This window comes from Paroedura picta, chromosome 9 (assembly GCF_049243985.1).
Source record: "Paroedura picta isolate Pp20150507F chromosome 9, Ppicta_v3.0, whole genome shotgun sequence".
NCBI classification, from domain to species: domain Eukaryota; kingdom Metazoa; phylum Chordata; class Lepidosauria; order Squamata; family Gekkonidae; genus Paroedura; species Paroedura picta.
The window spans coordinates 32,457,954-32,479,937 of record NC_135377.1 but is presented as its reverse complement, the minus strand read 5'-3'; the positions used below and the strand labels follow the sequence as shown (position 1 = coordinate 32,479,937).

The 21,984-nt window shown below is 42.2% G+C and overlaps 1 protein-coding gene across 4 annotated transcripts in view; it reads left to right on the top strand.

Moving 5' to 3' along the window:
* Positions 1–21,984, top strand: part of PREX2 (phosphatidylinositol-3,4,5-trisphosphate dependent Rac exchange factor 2) — a 125,333-nt gene that overhangs the window by 669 nt on the left and 102,680 nt on the right. The gene's annotated exons all lie outside the window — the stretch shown is intronic.

The following is a 21,984-nucleotide window of genomic DNA, read 5'->3' as shown; positions in this document are numbered from 1 at the left end:
AAATAGGGACCCGTGTGAAAAAAGCAGCGTGAACTCCTAACCCCCCTTCCCCCCCCCCCGCCTCCAAAGAAGGAAGCTGTAGCATCAGGAGGACTTGAGGTAATTTAGAGGATGACTGGTTTCTCGTGACGGGAGCCTTCCATGTGCTGCACAGATGATAAAGTTATCACTGAAGCGGTTTAAAAAATATCTGCCAAGGTGCTTCCCTGAGAACTTCCCACAGGCCAGATAATTTCCCTGGGAGTTAAAAAGTGCCAAATAGTGTTTGCTTCAGGTACATTTGGACTGAAGAGTGTTTGGGGTATAGTGAAGTTTTGCGTTGCAGTCCCTACGGCGCCACAGTCTCTGTATTTACAATGATCACTGAAACACAGTATTCTGGCAGGGGGTTGGGGGCTTCCCTGATCTATAGCAGCTGTTCAGTATTAAAGCCACATGTAGCATTTGCCCTTCGTCCAGTTCAGAAATCCTCTTTGGGTACTAAGTCATTTGATGACTGAAGGAACTACCAGTTGCTTATAAAATACTAGCAAACCTGACCAGGAAGCCAGTGGAGCGAGTTGAACCGACTAATTGTCCTGGCTGTGTATTTTTTAATGTCAGTGTTTCCTAGAATTTAGTGGGGTTAGGCAGGAGAAACTTTTGTATTTAGATAAAGCAGTCTACTGGAAGGTAGAACTTCCTGTGAAGCATGATAACACAAACATCATTGCATTACTCCCCTGGCCCATTTTCTCTTTTATCAGTAGCATCACTTAAGAAGCATTTGGGATAAACACATCTCAAGTTGTCTGCTTAATTTTGTGGAGTGCCTGTCATAACAGCCCTCACATTTTTCTTCTCTACCACTCCCCCCCCCCCACAATCGCCATCCTGTCTGAGAGGAAAATCTTTCAAACAGCAAACTTCCTGCTTACTTTTCTGAGATCTGTGAACTTTCTGCTTATTATCATGCAAGAAAAAATTCTCAGCTTGGGTTTTGGCAGGAAGAGCAAGAGCAAGAAACTGACATAAAATACAATTCTCAAAGTTGTCCTGTCATCAGTTCTGTTTGGTTCTGTATCACTGTGAAAAAGTTATAAACGGACTGAAGTATTTTAACACAATTTTAATATGCAATATTGCTTTGTCATTGAGCTTTTGTTATGCACAGAATCTTGTTGCTAAACTTTCTGCTGCAAATCAGATATACACAAAAACATTTAAATGATGTCAAAAATTCCATAAAACCTTTAGAAAAATGATCTTGTTTAAAGAGCATGGGACTTGAGTATTTATGAACTGTGAGCTATGTGAGATATTGATGCTTAGTGGTGCAAGGACTGCCTCTAGGCTGTGTTTTCCATAAAACAATTGTAGGATAAAGAAAATAAAATGTTTAATATCTATTACAAAATTGACTGACTTATGCATATTATATAATGTTATATATTATAGACTGACTTGAGATACATGTCACCAGAGTCTTGGGTTACACTATTTATTTTAATGGGATTTGCATGCATGTAAGCAGGTTTAGTGTCAGAGTGGGTATGTCACTAATGTAGGACTCGTTCCAAAGATACTACCCCCCTAATAAGAGTATATGTTTAACCAGGCCCTCACTGTAGGTTCCATCACTGCTTCTCTTCACTAAAGAATGCTCCTTTCTTCTAGCTGATATGAAAGTCCGTATTGGTTGGGAAGGAAGTAAAGCATCTCTATTACTGAAATAAAGTGGTAGAACTAATCCACAGTTGAGACCACTGTTTGCCCGGACTGTTTGAACAGGATAGCAAACTGCTTCTCCTTGCATATTGGATCAGTAGAAGCATGTTAAGATCAGTGGACCAAAATCTGCTTCGGATCCCTAGCCCAAAGGAGGTGAAATTGGCCTCGACCAGGGCCAGGGCCTTTTCGGGACCTCAACCAGTTCCACAAGGTCTGTAAGACAAAACTATTCAACTAGGCATACAGTTGGAGCTCAGAGAAACCACCAAGAATTGGTGCTGGGAACTGAGGAAGACCTATGCCAAGAACTCTGACACCCCCACCCCCATATTTGATCTGATTGGGGAAATGGAGATTATTTTTTTTATGATTTGATGATTTTTATTGAATTGTACATTGTTACATTGTCACTCACCCTAAGCTCCAAAGGAAGGGCAGGGTATGTAAAAATAAAGCTTAAGTTTTAATTTTAGTCTATCAGGATCATAGCATTTCACCTGACATGAGGCTGCACTCTGTTTAAAGGACCAGGTATGAAGCTTGGAAATGTTACTAGATTCAGGTATGTAGACAGAACTTCTGACATGAAACAGCCTTGACCAACCAGTTGGCTTTCGAGTGGTGCTCCTTCCAAGAAAAGCACGATCTGCCCATGCTTTGGTCATATCCGGGGCATGCCTAACCTCTACTTCCTTTGGGAATTCATTGCCAACTGCTGCTCACTAGTATTGTTGATGAAGAGGGCTTGTTGGAGATGGCCAGCGGTTGGGCCAAGGGCACAGGTAAGCAGGGCATAGACAGTGAGGGTTGAGCTGTGGCATCTTACCTGGGTGGCTGGGTTGGACTCCACAGACTCAGCAAACAGTAACACCTTGGAGCCATTGCTCTGCTCTTGAAACAAATGCTCATCTACTGCACCACCTTGACCTTACTTGCTCACATTCCCAACCCTGTTGCAAGAGAAGCAGGACCCTGCTGAGTATCGTGTGTGCTGTGTCCCCCAGCAGAGCAGGTACGAAAAAGCTCAGATCCTCCTGTCCCCTCACAACTGGTACCCAAGGCACGAGTCTTGCTCACCATACCCTGAATATGCTACAGGGGATATGCAGTTTCCCCCAACATATGATTGAGGCTAGTGGTAATATTTCTCTCAGAATCATGTAGATTTGAATTTGGCAAGAAGTATGCAAAAAGTCTCACACTGGTTTAGTAGAACAGGAGATTAAGATTATGATAGCTGTAGATGAAAGTTTGAGTCCAGTCGCACCTTTCTGACCAAAACTTTTAACTCTTGGTATAAGCTTTTGCAAAGCCAAAAAAGCTTATATCCACAATTAGATTTTATTGGTCTTAAAGATACAGCTGAACTCAGACTTCGTTGTATTGCTTCAGACCAACTTGGCTACCCACCTGAGTCTATTATTGTGATAGCTATTTATAATGTTTATACTTAAAAAAAATTAAATTATTTCTGAACATTATTGGGGAATTATTAGCTTGGGCACATGTAGATTGTTGAATTGGAACCTTTTCCATATGATTTACCTTATTAAGGATTACAGGTATTAGTAAAGCAACCTGTTCCTTCCTCAGTGGAGGAAAATTCTTGAAGCAGATGAACATGCTGTCAAGTTGAAATTGACTCATGGTGAACCCCATCCATGAGGCATTCTGTGCAAATATTGAGCAGTGATATTTGCCATTGCCTTTCTTTGCATCAAAACCCAAGTCTTTCTTGGTGGTCTCTCATCCAAATTCTTACTTGTGGCCAACACTACTTAGCTTCCAAATTCTGACAAGGTTAGGCTTAGTATGACTACTTGTCATGCATGAAGTGACTACCAGCCATTCTGGTTTGGGATTGGAGATTGTTCTAAATGCTAGATAGAAATAGGAATGATTCCTTCACACTGTACATTCCAAGTTCTAGGATACTCATAGATAAAATCTGGAAGAAATATACTCATGACATCCAGCTCTTTCTTTGCTACTATATTTTTGCCTCATCTGTCCTTTCTACATTGGTTATGTCCCTTTCCAGCCTCTCTAATTCCTCAAAGTGGTTTTATTTTTATTTTATTTTTTGCTTCCTTTCTCTTTGATTCTTTAGAAGGAAATCTGGGTTCAATATTGGGTCAGCTCTGGCAGTAAAATTGTGGTAACTTGTGCTGTGGATTTCCTGACTGACTACAATATACTGGTTCTTCAAGCAGTAATAATATTTTGGCTACTGTCTTTAATGTTGGCTGACCATGCTGCAAGACTAAGCCCAGGACTGGCACTAGTATTTAACATACCTGGTGCAATTAAGATTAAGCTGCCCATCCGTTCCGACTCCCGCGGGACACTCACGCTTTCCTGGTCTTTGTCCTGGTTCCCACCCACGTCCTTAAAAGTCCCGCCAGCCAGAGCCCCCTCCCTCCCTCCCTTCTTCCCTGCCCCCTGGCCAGCAGGATGGCCAGCAGCAGCGCTCTGCCCTGGCTGGCCCTGTGGCTGGCCTGTGCAGGCGCGCCAGGCAGAGGCCCGCCCTCGGCCCCCACCTGACCTGCGCTGACGCCGTGCAGGCGCACAAGACGGGCTCGTGGGAGAGGCGCGTGGGAGGCGAGGTGAGTCCAGTTGGAGGGAGGGAGACCGCTGCTGCTACCCTGCTACCGCCGCCCCACCACTGCTGCACTAGTGGTGGCGGTACGTCCCGCCTTATGGTTCCTTAATTCAGGTCACCTTAATTAAGATGCATCAAAACAAGCTCATGTTCACATTGAAAAAACCCATTAAACCATGAGCACATTCCATCTCCTGGAGCTAGTAAACAGGAAATCAAAATGTAAATCTTGGGGAGTCTTAGCCTTAACAGCTGAAAATGCCTGCTCAGGATTTATAATTGTATCTGTAATATGTATCTAAAATCTAGTTGTTAAGATTCTCCTTTATCTGGTGACAGATTCTAGAAGGGTAACCAAATTAGTGTGTAGTAACAAAGAACTTCTTGTTGCTTTAAATATCAGTAGATTTATCCAAATGAAACGTTGTGGACATTGCAAACATTGCAGCCAAGAGGTCAGCCCTTTCATTTCATGGTATATTTCCCCCAAAGTCTGAGTTTTTGTTTTGTTGCTGTGAAATTGGATAAACTGCTGTTGTTAGCAGTTTCAAAGAAAAATTTCTTTTAAAAACATGAACAACAAAGAAAGAAGACTACCTTTATTTATTGAAACCAAGCAGGATATGAAGAGTTAAACACCTTCTTCCCATCCTATTAATCTTGGCATCATGCTTGCTGGTTCTGGTGTCCCACTTTATTCATTTTGCTATTTATTTACATGCATAGCTTCCTCTTCTCTAAGGTTTCTAGTTTCAGATAATTTAATGTTAAATTCTTTAATATTTCTCATTTTTTATTTCTAAAGAAAAATATTCCCTGTAAAGCTTAAATTCTACTTAGCAACCTTTTGAGGTTGAGGTGAAGATAGGCAATTCCATTTTACTGCAGCTCAGTTATCATTGAAACAAGAGCTTTCTGCCTTGAACCAAATGAAATCTTTCCTGCTGCTTCATGCAGGGATTAATTCAAATATTTCTTGGCTTCTGTGGTGCAGTCCTCTCTCAGAGCTATATCACTCAGACTTTATTGCTTGTCAAAACATACTTATGGGACATTTTCAATCATGTTATTCCCTATACATAAACTCAAGTGGCACAGCTTCTGGAGAACTTTGTATCAGTTAATTAAAGCTTGCACAGGCTCTTATCTCCCAAGTTGTAGCTATGAAATGATTACATGAATATATCATTGGCAAAAAAAAAAAAATCTCTTACCAAAGTCTGTCTAACCACCTGCTTTCCAGTATTCCTCCATGTGGCTGTATGCTTACTTAAATGCTCTCAGAGTCAGGAAAAAAGATCAAAGAAACATATCAATTTTTAATTATGTCAGTACAAACATTTCAGGTCTTCTAATTCTACTTCTGTGGTCTGAATGTCTGGTTTCAGAAAAAACAGTAGGACTATACACAAACTACATGTATGTAGTGAACACACGTATGACAGGAGTGGGATTGTACCTGCAACTAGGGTTGGGTGCTTCAGTGCCCGAAGCGGCCGGTCTCTCCTGGTACAGCCAGTGCCACACCGCGCATGGGTGAGGGGAGGCATGGGCATCAGTGCGCCAGCAGGTGCACATGTGTGTGTGCCTGCTGCCGCACTGATGCCCATGCCTCCCCTCTCCCTCCGCAGCGCAGTGCTGGCCGTGCCGGGAGAGACTGGCCGCTTTGGGTGTTGAAGCGCCCAACCCTACCTGCAACCCTATCTGCTACTTCTGAAATAATATAATGCATAGGGCAGGCTCTCTCGACCAGGATTTCTTGAAACCCCTTTTTCTTAACAGCTTGAAAGGGTTTCCTGAATGCATGGGAGTTAATTAATTTTTAATATATTGTAAATTTATTAGACATTTATTGGATGATTTGACCAGGCTGACCTGCCCCTCCAAATGGCTAATGATGGGCCTGGAGGGGGTGGGATGGGGAGGGGCCCTGGGTGGGTGTGGACACAGCTATGCTTCCTGACCATATTCTGTATGATCATGCAGCTTCTGGGATTTCTCAAAGCCTGAGGAATGTTTCAGGGGTTTCTCAATGGTAAAAAAGTTTAGAAAGGCTGGCATAGAAGTTGAACATTCCCAGGATTTTTCACAAACTGTTCGGAACACATGTACAGTGGGTGTGAGGTGAGCAAACTTGATCCTCATGTATATTCACGTAATGTTTGTATTGTCTCTACTAAATTAGGTGATCAGGCTAAGAATGAGACCAATAGCATTTTTGTTTATCTCAAATATTTATTCCCTGCATTTTTACAGCACTTTTATCCAAGGTTGGAGCTGAGCAGTGCTAGGATACCTTTTCTCATGCTGTTGCTTCTTCTTCTGTCATGAATAATATAATCAGAATCGTAGGTCCAGGAACTCTCAGACTTTAGAGTAGGCAGAGGATCTACCTAGGGTTGTCAACTCCAGGTTGGATTATGCCTGGAGATCTGGAGGTGTGGCATGGAGAAGGCAGGGTTTGAGGAGGGGAGAAATCTCAGTAGGATATAATGCCATTAAAAGGTCATTTTCTCCAGGAGATATAGGACTGGGGGATCCCCAGCCTTGGTCCTTCTGCCTGCCCCTACTAGAGAAAAGTTTTTTTTCAAAATGCAGCCTTGTGTACTTACTGGAAGTGACAAAGGATAGCTCTAGGAATCAATTGAAACTCTGGGATTTAGTTGCCAGCGGTTCCTGGAGCTCCCATTTGTAACTTCCATGGCATTTCTGCATGAGGAAAATGTTCCTGGACAACCTTGGCATGTTGGCGGAATATATAGCCCCCTCCACATGATGTCGCCAACATCCTGAGGCTGTCCAGTAGCCAGATTGCGATTTGTTCCTATTTAACTAGTGATTTTGGGAATCCAGGAAACTGTATTTACCACCCTAAATTGTATGAACCACTGGTGAGAAACAAGTGAGCAACTAGGGATAAGACCAAATGGAGGGGGAAATGCGCGATAGTCTTGGCAGCTTTGTTCTACGCATGCTCCCACCCAGCCATTTCCTACTTTGAAAATTTCCTACTTTTAAAAAATGGCATGGTCCGTGTTACAGCAAACCTACATTATCCTCAAACCTACATTATCCAAGGTGAAAAAAAATCTTCTTTTAAGTGTCCATGGTCTTCTTGGGATCAGGCATGCAAAACAAAGTCCTTTTTCTGTTTTCTGGAGGTGGGAAATCAGCTAGAAAAAGGAGGGTAATCAAGAAGCTTTGTCCTGATCAGCCATGTGTTCGCTTTGTTTTTAAGCCTCCCATTAGCATAAAAAGTATTTTTGGGCTTCAGTTACCTGTCCAGCCTTCTCATAACTGGAGCAGGCAAAAACAGTGCCGCTTGTGCCTTCTGGGAGTGGGAAATGAGCTGGGAAAGAGGAGGCGGGTGATCTCCTGACCAACAGGTGGTCTGAGCAGCTTGTTTTTAAGTCTACCATTAGTACCAAATGTCTTCTTGGATTCAAGGGACCATGTTCAGGATCTCAGAAATCCACCCAGACAGAAATGAAGTGCAAAAAAAAAAAATACAAATCCCAAAAAAAGGGGTAGGGGAGAATACTGTCCACCCGTGACTGCAGGGCTCCACCCCGTCTTTGCCACCCTCCTAGAAAAGCCCATTTTTATAAATGGGCTTTTCTTTTAGTTTAAATATAACAGGTTAGCCATGGACCTACACTGCTAAGTTGTTAGCTTTAAATGGCCTAAATGACATGAACCCCGATTCATGCCTGTTCCCCTTCCTGCAGCCTGGCAAGGCCTGGCATCGTAAAACTGTAAATCTGTCCTCTGGCTCCATGCCTCCCCTGCTTTCCCAGTTGGGCGTCACTATCTGCCTGCCTTATCAAACTGCTCCTACGGCCTTGCAAAGACAGCGGAGACTCAACAGAAATGTAACTGTTGGGATCAAAGACGAGCCATCTGACCCGGCTGGGAATTCTTGCACCTTTGGTGCCTTGTGCTCTCCCGCCTAAATGCCTAGGCCCCCTTCCCCTATTGAATAACCTATAATAACCCTGAGATGTCAATTGTATCTTTGTAACTGCCAAGATCTTTGCTCTGGGGATCTTGGCTTTTCTAACGACTCTGTAGTTTCTGTTTAATAAAGCTCTTCCTTGGATTTTCCACTGCTCGTTGAATCTTGGATGTTTCTTTACCATGGACTCTGCTGGCTGGGCCCAGCTTGATTCCTGACATCAAACAGCTGAACCAAACCAGTCAAGAGTCCATTAACTGTTTAGAGCAGGTGCCTTCCTTGAACATCAGCTCAGGGTCTTGTAACTGGAACAAGTTTGTGCTGAATTCTGACTCAGAAACCATTTTGTGCCCTCCCTAGTACTGTGATCCAGTGAATTTCATATTGCAATGTGTCCTGCATTGGGAAAGTATGGGATTTTGAGAGTTAGAGATGATTGCCAGCGTGGCATAGATCTTAAGAAAAGGAACCCATGTATCCTCTTCATCACCCATAAGTCATAACCTAAGTAGACGGTTTCAGCAATCCTAAATAAGGTATATAATAAGACTATGAAGTTCAGGGAAACTGGATATAATTCTGTTTAGGATTGTACTGTGAATATCCATATGCAGTGATTAGCACTGGATTAGTCAGAATGTTTCCACGGTTATTTCCCAGCTTGGTGTCATGATTAGGAGTGTGGACTTCTAATCTGGTGAGATGGGTTTGATTCCACACTCCCCCACATGCAGCCAGCTGAGTGATCTTGGGCTCCCCACAGCATTGATAAAGCTGTTCTGACCGAGCAGTAATATCAGGGCTCTCTCATCCTCACCTACTTCACAGGGTGTCTGTTGTGGGGAGAGGAAAGGGAAGACTAATGTAAGCTTTGAGACTCCTTCGGGCGGAGAAAAGTGGCATATAAGAATCAACTCTTCTAATTTTGTTTGAACTACTGCTTATTCTGTTAAGAAATTTCATTGTGTGTCATTTTCAGAGGAGTTATAGAGATCCTGTTTTATACTTCTAAGGTAAGTTTTTGGATTAGTATTGAAAGCTGCCTGTTTTTGCATAAGACATGCATATGACTGTATACAAAGAACTGCATGTTCCTCTGTGCAACTCATGGCTTATGCTAGGTTGATGGAATCTCCCAGTCTTAAAACTGATCACCTGATTACAGATAACCATTCTCCTGAGAGAATGGTAGCTTTATAGGGTAGAATCTATGGCATCACACCACTGCTGAACTCCCTTCCTACCCCAAATGCCACTTGCAAATCTTCAAGGATTTCCTGACCCAAAGCCGGTCAACCTAGAATCCCGAGAAGTTTAGAAGAAAAGGCATATTGAAAAATACTTCAAGTATAAACCTCTTTGCCCATTTAGCAAACTAGGTAATTAAGAAAGACAATGCGTTTTTGTGCAGCATTCTTGGACCCATATGTTTTGTTTTCAACAGATATGAAGCAGTGAATTAAAGTAATGCAATATATATCTTGACCTCTCAATATTTCCTCCTTTATATGCCACCAGAAAGCTTGGGACTAAATTTAGATTTCTTAATATGTTCGTTTTCTTAGCATCTGTTCCATATCTTAGCACCCCAAACAGCTTAAAATGTATTCATAGGAAAATAATTAATCATCTGCTATGGTAATTTGTGACTGAATAATGATTTGCAAACCTCATAGTATTTTGTAAAATGTTTTAAATAGGGAGGGAAAGACTTCAGATACCTGTGCTTTCAGATAAGGTTAAGTGATTTCCTTTCCTCTTCCTGTGTAACAGACCAGTTGTATTACTGATACAAAATGCAAAGTCAAAAGGAAGTTGAGATACAATTACCATAGAAAATCAAAATATCTTCCATTCATTTCAGTTTGTTTCATTTATAACTTGTCTGTTGTGTTACAAAGTGAGGAAAAACCTGAATGGTTTACTCAGAATTAAATATCAATAACACCACCTGTGTCTTTTATCAAGGTAAGCTGGTTTGTTCTCCTCTATATAAAAGAAAATCATAGAAACTTTGTTTTTGTTGTGGTAGAAATAAAGCTGTAGTTCAGTCAGAACCTGGAAAATGGGCCAGAAGGAAGCTATATAAAGAATTTGTTTTTTGTAATAATCTATGTATTTCTACATTTTGCAAACAAAAATTAATTGGAACAAATTATTTCATCACGCTAATATAAAGGGAGGACAGATTTTTAAAAATTTTAATAGCCTGGTCCTGCATTTTTCTATACAGATTATCTGGGGTTTGTACTGCAGAAGAAGTAGTGCATTCTCAGATTCTTGTTTTATGAAAAGTTGGCCTGCCCATCCACCCTGCCAAGACATGGACACTGGGTATGGGGGATTGACTGGGGTCTCTTTTTACCTAACACCTTAACCACTTGGCCTTTGATACAGTTGACTATTTGGTCTTCATCAGCTATCTTGCCTCCCTGAGGCACTGCCCTTAATTGGTTCTCCTCATTCCTTCAGGGATGCTCTCAGAGGATTGCTATCAGGGAGGCCTGAATTGTGAAGTCCCACAGGGTCTCTGATGTTATTTAACACATGTATGTACCCTCTTGCTGAAATTGTCAGGAGGTTTGGAGTTGGGTGCTATCAGCTCTTCCACCTGCTGGATAAGCAGCTGGTGTGTCGTGACCCAAAGCCTGGGTATATGCCTTAAGACGAGGGAGCCTGCAAGTTGGTCTGCTTTCCCCAGGGGGCTCTCCTGGCCTCCCTTCCCTACTCCCTTGTTTCTTTAGCCCTCCAAAGTTGCTCCTGTTATCTTTTTTTATGGGTGATACTGTTTAGTGTTGTAAGGAATGCAGATAAGCTTGCCTGGCTCTTTGCATCTGGGTGCTAAGATGTTTGAAGAATGTTTTCACTTTGTAGTTTAGATGAAAAAGCCTTTCCATGGGAATGCCTTTTGGTGCACAAATCCTGTGGAAGGGGAACTAGGGTACTGATGAAGGGGAACTGATGGTAAATATGTTCCTGAAATTCTCAATGAGGCATCTTCAACAATGTTTCTCTATAATGGCAAGTTCCTGTAGATGTTCCCTAAGATTCCTAATAAAGCTACTTTTTAGTCTTTACTATGAAGAGTCCAGAATCGGCTTTGGTGTCTTCATAGCTGTGTATCCTAGGGTCATGACATTGTGGCAGAGCTCTTGGCACCATCCCAGTGTCCAGGTATGGTAGTCCAGTGGTCAAAGAGGAGCTTGCTGAAGGTGAGATCTTTGCAAAATGAAGGTCATGTGTCTGGGCAAGAATGAGATGCTAGCTGGAGAATCACTCCTGGGTCTTGATGGTATCCATATGACAACTGTAGACTCTGTAAAGAGCCTTCGGTTGTATTGGATTCAACTCTATTATTGGATAAACAAGTGCCCATGTTAGCATGATCAGTGTTTTTTCACCTCGAGATTGTACTACTGCATTTTGCTTATTTAGGGATACCCTTGAAAACTCTTTAAAACTGCAGATGGTCCAGAATACAGCTGCTAGGTTGCTGGTCATATCATATTACTCTAATTCTGTGGCCACTGCGGTGACTACCAATTAGTCTCCAATTACAATTGAAAGTATTGGCGTTGACCTTGAAAGCCACTGGGACCCCCATATCTACAGGATTACCTCAACCCACATATTCCCTTTGGATTTGTCTAGGGGCCACTTGCAAATGCTTGGCTTGGTTAGCTATCAACGGGGAAAGGGACTTCTTAATTGTGGCCTTAATTGTGGAATGCACTCTCAGATGACACCTGCGCCATGCCAGATTTGTTTAGTTTCTGCAGGGCATGCAAAGCTGAATTGTTAAGATCAGCCTTTCTCAACTCTAACTGTTGAGAAACCCCTGAAACATTCTTCAGGCTTGGAGAAACCTCAGAAGTGGGACAATTGTCTTCTACTGCCAACAGGAACCACTCCCTACCCTCCTCTAAGTGATAACCCTTCAAATACGTAAAGACAGCAATCATGTCCCCTGTAAACCTCTTCGCTAGGCTCAATATTCCAGGCTCAATATTCCCTCAGACTTGGTCCCCACGCCCAGGCAATGATGGGATAGGGACTTTTGATGAAGGGGAAGGAGGGGTTCCAGTCTCCCTGCTCCGTGCCTTTTCAGGAGTTGAAATAGTCTGGGAGTCATGGAGCAGCATTATTTGCCAGTTCCCGAAACTACAAGTATTCTTTGTGTATGCAACTCTCTGACGGAGCAACCAACACATCTCCCTTCAACCGTGGTTATTTTGGCTCCTGAAAAACAGGAGCCCCTCCTACCCCAGTATCATGGCCTCTGTGCCATGGTTGTGATCCAAATTGATGTCCTGCTTATGGTTGTCCACAGTGGCTAGAGATTTTTGAGAAACCAACAAATGTCACAGAATGGGTGCGGCTGCCCCCTCTATGAATCCCAAGCGAGTGGTATTCCAATATACATCGGCTTTCCATGTAGAAGTTAATTTCAGCCTCTCCTGCTCCATTACTTCTCTAATCTCCCCTAAGGTTTTAAGCAACTCGCTTTAGTAACCATCAGGGCACATTTAAGTTGATAAACTTGCATATATATTGAAGAAAAAATACCAATTAATATATAACATGGAGGATACTGCTGACAGGGTCAAATCTTGTTTTCCAAAATACAAAAGAGCAATGGAAAAGACAGGATGGCCATTAGGGAGTCTGGGCCCACAACCGACTTCCAGAGACTTCTTGACTCACTTTTGGGTCCCAACTCACAGTTTTAGAAACGCAGGACTTCATAAGAAAATGAAACTAAATCCAAAGATATACTTGTGCAAGAACTTTTAAAATCATTTGCATAAGTATAGGCATGAGAATCTTTATAGAATCTTCCAATTTTTGCACCATGGGAACCTTAGCGTAGGCACTGTGGAATGCTAGCTGCTGCTTTCTTTGCATTCATTTGGATCCAGTCCATTGTGCAGGAATAGTCTCTTGTCCCAGTGCTGTGACATACTATTTTCACATCCCATTCCCTATGTCATCTGCCAACTCTGAAGATTTATGTTATTTGCTGCTGCTTCCTAGAACTCTTAAAGCTGTATGTTTGAATCAAGAGCAAATATTTCTATGCCTGCTAGTTTTTGTTCAAAGTAGTAATAATAAGACTATTAGAATATTAGAAAGAAAGGGGAATAATTCCTGTTTTTAAATTTGCTGGACATCCTTAAAAGTAGCTCCCGTATTCTTAAGAGTATTCTGTGTGGATAATCATTTGCATTTCCTCTTAATGACTTCTCTGTTTATGTTTTTTTCTTTTATAAGAATAATGCCTGGAAACGGGTCATTTCAGTGTACTTTCTACAAACTATAATGCTGTCTGAACAGGAAATAGATCTTTTGTCTTAACGTACAACTGTGACTGTAGTCAGATTAGCCCAGAAGCGTTTTTCATTCTTCAAATGCTCCACATGTTCTCAGCGGCTATAAAGCCACTTAATTCAAACAGATAAACAAAGAACAAGAATGTATCTTTTTATTGGTGTTGATGTACTGGCAGTTAAAAATACAAAAAAGCACATCAATATTTCTTGGTGTTTTTTAGGAAAGTTATTAATTTATCAAGTCTGATATTATGAAATTTTAAAATAAGGCTATTAATGTGATAGTTTTTTCAGAAGTGCTGTGTGAAAGCCATATAATGTTTCTGTATAGATGGTGGAGAGGGAGAATTCTGCTTCCATCAGTTATGAGTATGGTAGTGATTCTGAAACACCAGAGTTTAGAGGCGAATACTGTCCATAAAAATACCAGAGTTTAGAGGTGAATACTGTCACATTGCAGTTAATTAAATGATGTCTTGTGCCCAAAAGGTCCAGGAAAGAGACATTTTAGATAATGTACTGGTGAATGGGCCAGTGGCTCTTCCAAATACCAGTAATTAAGTAAAACAGCTGGATCTCAATTTATACTATGTAGCACTGGGCCCTTGCTCACCTGCAGTAGAAAAGATTCACACTGACCACCCTCATTTGATCCTTCTCCCACTAGATGGGGAGAAGAGCTCAGTTACGTTCTGTATGTTATACAAACAGAATTGCATTGTTTCCTTTCCTGTCGGATTATCTTCAGCAGACACCCCACCATCAACCTGACAATGAAGCATTCTATGCAAGAAATACATTTTCTGGAGATGCAGTGACATCAGGCGATGACGTCCTCCCCCGCCGCCGTCACAAAAAGTTTGCGCAACAAATAAATTTTGTTCTTTTTTAAGGTATTCAATTCAACCCTTAGAAACCCTTCAGGCATTTCACTGCTGGCACAGGTTGTCCTTCGATAGCCAGTGCTCAGAACTACAAAGGTGCAATCACGATTTATTTGGGATGAGGAAGGCGGACAATTTGTCAGGTTCCCCAGAGACAGTCATCAAAATAGGTGTTACATATCCAAGGAAGGAGGGGGTTAAGAAAAGAGAAGCTGTTTGCTCTACGCCCTGGCAAAGAGTTCTGTGGAACTCTAAAGTCTTGCACTCACTCTGTTGCGATGTTTCAGTTGGCATTAGATGGCTGTTTACAGAAGCCTGCGAGGAACCAGCCTCTACCTTGCCAATTTTGGCTCAGCACAAAACTCAGCAAGGAACAAGCCTTCAGGTGCTATCAGGCACAGAGAAATCCTTACATCGGTTTGCTGGGAAGCCTAATTTCCCAAGTGGATGCTTCATCTCGGTCTGGACCAACACACACCCAGCCACAATCTGATCCCGGGAAGGGGGGATGAGGAGATAAACATGCTTCCCACTTTCCTTTGTGTGTGTGTATAGTGCCATCAAAGTCACAGCTGACTTAGGGTGACCCTCAGGGTTTCCAAGTCAAGAGAAGAACAGAGGTAGTGTGCCACTGCACAGCAACTCTGGTCCCCCATCCAGGACAGACTCTGCTTAGCTTCCAAGACCTGACAAATTCAAGTGGGTAGCCATGTTGGTCTGAAGCAGCACAACAACAAAAAATCGCAGTCCAGTGGCACCTTTAAGACCAACAAAGATTTATTCAAGGTGTGAGCTGAGGAAGAGTGTTTGTACTTGAAAGTTCACACTTTGAATAAATCCTTGTTGGATTTAAAGACCTGACAAGATAGGGCCAACCTCCAGGTCCTTGCCCTGGCCGATCTTCTGCCCAGGAAGAGCTGAGCTTTCAGGTCAGAGAACTTCCAGAGGAGCACCTCTTTTGGCAGCAGCCCATAGAACAGAGCCTCGTCACCCCATTAAGACAAACATGGTGATTCTTAACGGGGGCAATCTACAAGTCCCGAGAGGAAGCAGAATTTGGGATTCTGAGCAGGCCTTTCTCCCTGCTCACAATGGCTCCTGACAGCCCAGGGAAGCGAGTTGTTTTATTTTCACTTCCTGCACTGAGCATAAAATCCCAGCTCTTTCCCCCAGGCTTTTAAAAAAGAATATTAACATTAAGGAGTTGGCTGACAGCCATTAGATACCAGGATCTCAGTGAATGGATGCCTCAGGAGCACATCCTGCATGCACATACTAAAAATGCAGTCATATTAATAGAGCCTCTTTCTCTGGACTGTCCTTTTTATGTACTAAAAATTGTACTTGTGGCTCGGGGGGGGGGGAGGGAGAGGAAGGATTGATGATAGCTTTGCATACTTGGTGGACACTTGCAGATTAAAGGTTTAATGCATTTACAGTAGCCAGGACTTCCATGAGCCATGTGCCCCTGCCACAAAAACACTTCCAGTCTTTCAGGTTCCTGACTAAGCATAGCCATTCTGAAGGTCGAGGAACAGAGGGAGGAGCGAGCCAGCATCCTTTCTCTCTGGCAGTGCTCAGGAGTCCGTGCTTGAGAAGGGTGGGGAAAAAGGATTTGCATAGGCTCAAGGGCTCCCTCATTCCAAAGGAAAAAGAGGATGGATGGATCCCTTTCACCCTGCACATGCTCAGGAACACTCTCAGAAGGAAAAAAAGACCGGATGGATCGTTTCCACACTGCACATGCTCAGGTACCCCAAACGGAAAAAAAGGGCGGAAGGGTTGCTTCTACATCGCACACAAATTCTCCTTCTCACACACTTTGGAAACAACCACCACAAAAACAACAACAAAGCAACAACGACAAAACCTCCAAGAAGGAACTCTGAAGGCGACAGCAGGAAAAAAGCCAAGCTGGAAGCGGCTCCCTCTGCCCTCCACAGGCTGTGCGGCACCAGGACACAGGTCACCCTTCTTCCCCTGCCCGCCAGAGCCCACCGCAGGAGGCGCCCTGTCCCTGCCTCACCCGTGTGTCTCAGTGGCAAAGGCATATCCAGCAAGTGGTGCATGGCCGGCAGCTGGGTGGTGAGGGGCAGCACTTCCAGCACGGGCTGTACAGGCGCCTGCCGCTGCTCTGGGAAGGCGGCACACAGAAGGGGTCTGAGTCCTTGAGGAACTGCAGCCAGCACAGCAGCCAGCACAGCAGCGAGGCCAGCACCGGCTCTGCCTCCACCCCTGGAGGCTCCCCCATGGCTGCGTGGCGGCAGCGGTGCAACAGACCAGCCCGGTGGCAGCGGCACTCCAGTGATCCGCTGGGGGGAGAAGGAGGAGGCGTGGCTCTAATGCAGCACTTCCAGCTCCCCTTTGCAGCCCGCCACCTGCGTGGTCGGGGGAGCTCGCCTGAACATGGGAAATGGTCGGCAAGGGATGAGGAGCTTCAGGGACATCTGGATAAGCGGACTGATGCATGGTTCTCCTTCGGACTTGCATGCAAAGGGGGTCCACTCGGTTGGGTGGAGGTGGCCTCGGGCCCGGTGGTGGCAGGGGAGGAGGAGGCCTGGGAGGCTAGCAGGACTTTTAACGACCCAGGTGGGATACAGGGCAATTCACCCAAAGGCGTGAGTGTCCTACGGATCTTGGGACAGATGGGCAGCTCAGTAAAAATACATAATGGATGCCACAATACCCTATAACAGAAACCTACTGACTGACAAGCATACTTAACATGCCTTCAGCTACCATCTTAAGCATACCAAACAATCCATTGTATGCATACAAGCTCCAAGCTGCAGCTACATCTACTCCAATCCAACAGACAGAGATTCTCACCAGAGGGATCTACAAGAAACATTTTTGGAACTAAACTACCCACCTGATGATGTTAAGAAACAGATAAACAAATCCAGAATGGTACCCAGAGAAACCCTGTTGCAAGATAAGTCCAACAGAGACAATGAAAACCATAAAAGCAATGTCTTGGGAGAGGGAGATGGGATGGGTGCGTGCCATTTTATTCATGAACACAAGCATGGCAATCAGCCCAGAGTCCTCAAAAAAGTCCTCAAAACAGTTTTCATGCTGTGATTAGATGCAAAATTTCTCTTAATTTATAGTAGCCCAATGTTTTTCAGCAATTAGAGAACTTTAATGTGGAACACAGAAAGCACACCTAACTTTGAGGGCAGATTAATGTTTTGTTGTAATTCTTGCAATATTATTCCCATGTAGATATTCTAATGGTGGTTTGGTCTTTGAACTAGATACAGAGCTATAATAAGCATTTGGTACAATCAGAAACTTTTTTCAGGCTAATTAATGTAATGAAGTAGAGAACTCTAATGAAGTAGAGAAGATAAAAAAGAATGTACTTAGGTTTTGTTATGCAAATTACTTGCATAGTTTTCTAATTATAAGCCCATATTTCTTTCCTTTGTCTGCCCAATTTATTCATACCCAGATTATTTAAAAATATATGTAATTTGCCCAATTTATTTTAAAAATGTATGTAATAAAAATTGTTTTCTCTCAAAATAAAAAGATTTGAACTGTGAGTGGAATGAACTCCATCTATCGTGTGTTCAGTAAAAATGGAAATTTTGGAAATCCTATCATACATTATGCTAATAATGTTAATGCACATAATTTTTAAAGCTTTATTGTACTATACAAGTTCCCTGAAGGTCATAAAATCAGGTTATATGTTTATTTCACATTATGTGCTAGTTTTTCACATTGTGATATTGAGTACATGACACAAAGAATGCGGGAAACACAAATTTAAGGCAGGGTTTGGACTGTTATTCGACAGAGGGAGTGCAAAAAATCTAGATTTAATTCTCTAAGTTTTTTTTGTTTCTTTCCTTCTTTGTGTAGATTAGGCTTTCTCAACCAGGGTTTCATGAAACCCTGGCGTTTCTTGATTGCTCTGAGGTTTCTTTACTGCTCTGGAAGGGTTTCCCAAATGCATGTGAGGTAATTAATTTTAAAAATATTTTAAAAAATGTGTTAAATATTTATTGGGTGATATGGCTATATGTGGTCATGTTGAACGACCCCTCCCAAAATGGCCAGTGATGGCCAGGGAGGGGAGGGGCCCCAGGTGGATGTGTACATAGCTATGTTTCCCAACCATATTCTGCATGATCATGTCACTTCTGCACTTTCTTGAATCCTAAAGAATGTTTGGGTGGTTTCTTAGCTGTAAAAAAGTCGAGAAAGGGTGGTATAGAGAATGAATGATGTTTTACTCAGCAATGCTTCATGAGCATTTTAGACCATTTTTATACCATTAGAGTTGTTTTTTATTGGTAGAGTTTTACTTTGGGACACATATGTTTTTGGTAAGGCTTTTCAGGGAGGAAACTATGCTAGGGAAAATTATTGTATACCAGACAATTGTGTATTCAATAGGAAAACGCTAGTTGTAGGAAGAAGTTAGAAATGTTCCAGCTCATGCTACTGTTGATTTGACCTCAGGAGAAAGGATGACAACAAATTCCCCCATCACTGGCAGGAATTACTTCTACAATTTAAGTATAAAACCCCCCTACAAGTTGGCATCCCCTTTGTGGTAAACAAACTTATATGAGTATTAAGAAATCCCATGTACTGCTAGAAGTACTGGACAGTAGTGTATGGATAGCAGCAGAACTGGCTGGTAGTCATGGGTCTCCTTTCCTGATAGACAACTGGACAGAGAAGAAAAGAGTAGTTCTTGTCAAAGTCTAACAAGCACCATAAAGCCTCCTTGTTCTTCATAATAGCACCCCCTTTGAGAACTGATTGACTAGTCAAAGGAGAACTTGTACCTCTACTTTAGTCTAATGTAGGAAGCACAGCACAGTGTTCTTTTAAATCTTGAGCACAGCAATGTGGAGTTGTCCTTTCTGCCAACATTTTTAGCAATGGTGGTTAAAAACTGAGAGCAAAACATAGGGCAGAAACCAGCCCTAATTCATTAACTGGGTAAATCAAGTTTCAGTTGTAGGCAATTTCAAAACACTTTACAAAAGGAATAAATGAGACTGAATAGAATAAGAATGTGGTCACCGATGGACAAATTATGCATACTTATGAAGTCTTGCATTTAAGAAAGGATTAGTTATATAAATTACCAGAACATGTATTCATTATATATCTCATATAGAAACAGTCATAGAAATAAAGACTTTTTAGGAATAATGCAAAATGATACTGTTGAACAATGTCCATATAGCTCTTGGGAGTCAACAGAGTCATCTAAAATCTAAAATAAATTTATAAAACTGGTAAAAACTTAGTATTTATATATCATATAGCATTTAAAGACTGAAGCATAACAAAACTGCATTTGAAGATACCGAAAATTCCAAGAAACTTAGTCATGAATATTATTTCTGGGAGCCTGTGAGGGGCTAGAAGCTACACATAATATTGCATTAAAATGGAGCTGGTTTTAAGATGTAGCTGCATTTAATTCTTTCAGACTGGAAGGAAGCAATGTAAGGAATAAACAATTAAAAGTCAGTATGTGGCCTACCACCAGTCTATTCTGGCTTGTCCATTCCTGTGCATCGATACTGTAGCAACTCATCAGGATGTACACAGACATTTTATTCAGGTTTGGATTTGGTTTCATAAAAATACTTATTTTGGTATAGTTCATTGGCTCTCAAATTCTACCCCCATATCTTTTTTATATTTTCCATGATTTTGCAGAGGACAATATCTACAGAGTAGTAATTTTGGAGAAGGATCTGGAGATTTGCAAGTATAAAACAGATACAGTTACTGTATGATTAGAAGAATTGTATGAGCACCAAGACCCATTATGCATGGTGGCAGCTACTCCATGCTGCCGCCATGCCATTGCAGCGGGACAAAAAGCCCCGCTATCCCCCGTGTATGCATGGGGGTGGAGCTCCGCCAGCTGTCTCCCATATGCATGGGAGAGCAGGTAAGCGACGGCAGTGGCTGGGGGGCAGGGCTTTTAGGCAGGGCTGCAGCAGCATGTCAGCGTGGATGCAATTTATACAGTAACCCTCCGGTCTGGTTTAGATTCCTTGATCTGCAAACTTCTGACTCCCATCAACTCCCTTGACTCCTGGCAAACGGCTTATGACTACACATCTGGTAATTGGACTGGCTTTGTTGATTATACGCTTATCCTGACTCTGACCTTGGCTTTCCCTTGACTACTCTTTCCCTCGCCCCTCACTCTGCTTGCTTTGATTCCTGACGACTTGGACTGAACTTTGACTTTTCTCCAGCTAGGCTCTGCAGCTCTGGAACTTCATGCACATCTGGAACTGGGAGTGGCCAGCTAGGGTAGCATAAGCTGTTTAATCCACTTATCTTCTACTAGGTCGCTCATACATGCTTTCTCTTTGGATCTTAAGTTGTGACATTGAGCCAAAAATTGTATTTAGGTAATATTGGACACCACAGTAACTCTTCAGCAAAGGACTGAATAAAACAGGGGTAGTCAAACTGCGGCCCTCCAGATGTCCATGGACTACAATTCCTATGAGCCCCTGGCAGCATTCCCTGGCAGGGTCTCATGGGAATTGTAGTCCATGGACATCTGGAGGGCCGCAGTTTGACTACCCTGGAGTAAAGGGTCTAACTGCTGGTGTTGTAATGTCTAACCATTAACTTTTCTGTGACAAAGTTATTACTCAAATCAATTTTGAATGTTCATTTATCTTGAGGATGTGTATATACTTTAGTACCTCTTGGAAGCTAATAAATAATAAATTAGACCCTCTGTGCCTTTACTAAAACAATAAGACAACTAAAACAATATTACAATGATGGATGGATGGATGGATGGATGCTCATGTCTGGAAAATCAGTGGACTTGAGACCTTAGAATTCTGTTGGCATTTGAACTCATGGCATATAGATGACAGTTGAATATGGAACAACACAATAGCACCTTTAAGACCAACAAAGATTTATTCAAGGCATTGACTATGGGTTTATTATTAGACATCTGGAAATCTATTAATAGAAACTTATGTGTAGATTTGCCACCTCTGTTGTTGTCTCTAATATATATGTATACGTATATGTATCTTTCTAAATATTAGTTATGTTTAGATTTTCAGGGATTTTTAAAAGTCCCCCCATTGTTCTTTAACAAAAAAAAGAAAGAAATAAGAGGGTTGCTATCATGTTTGGATCCAAGTATCTTGGCAAATTGGAGTTTACTTACTAGAAACCATGATTCTGAATTGAAATTTAATCCCACTTGAGTGTGAGCAGAGCCATAAACTGTGTATGTGTCTAATATTAGGTTTATCAAGCATACTGTGTGATCTGAATGCAGTCAGTGTCCCTTTGAAATACCAGCTTTCAGCTGAATATATTTTTCAGTGAAAAACTTGTAGTTTTATTATTATACTCAAGAGCTGCTGTGTCCCTTTGGAGATAAATTTTGGGCTTATTTCTCTATCTCCACATGACATGTCTGTATTCCATTTTTATGCTGAGATTGCTGTCTCATGGTGATCAAATAGATAT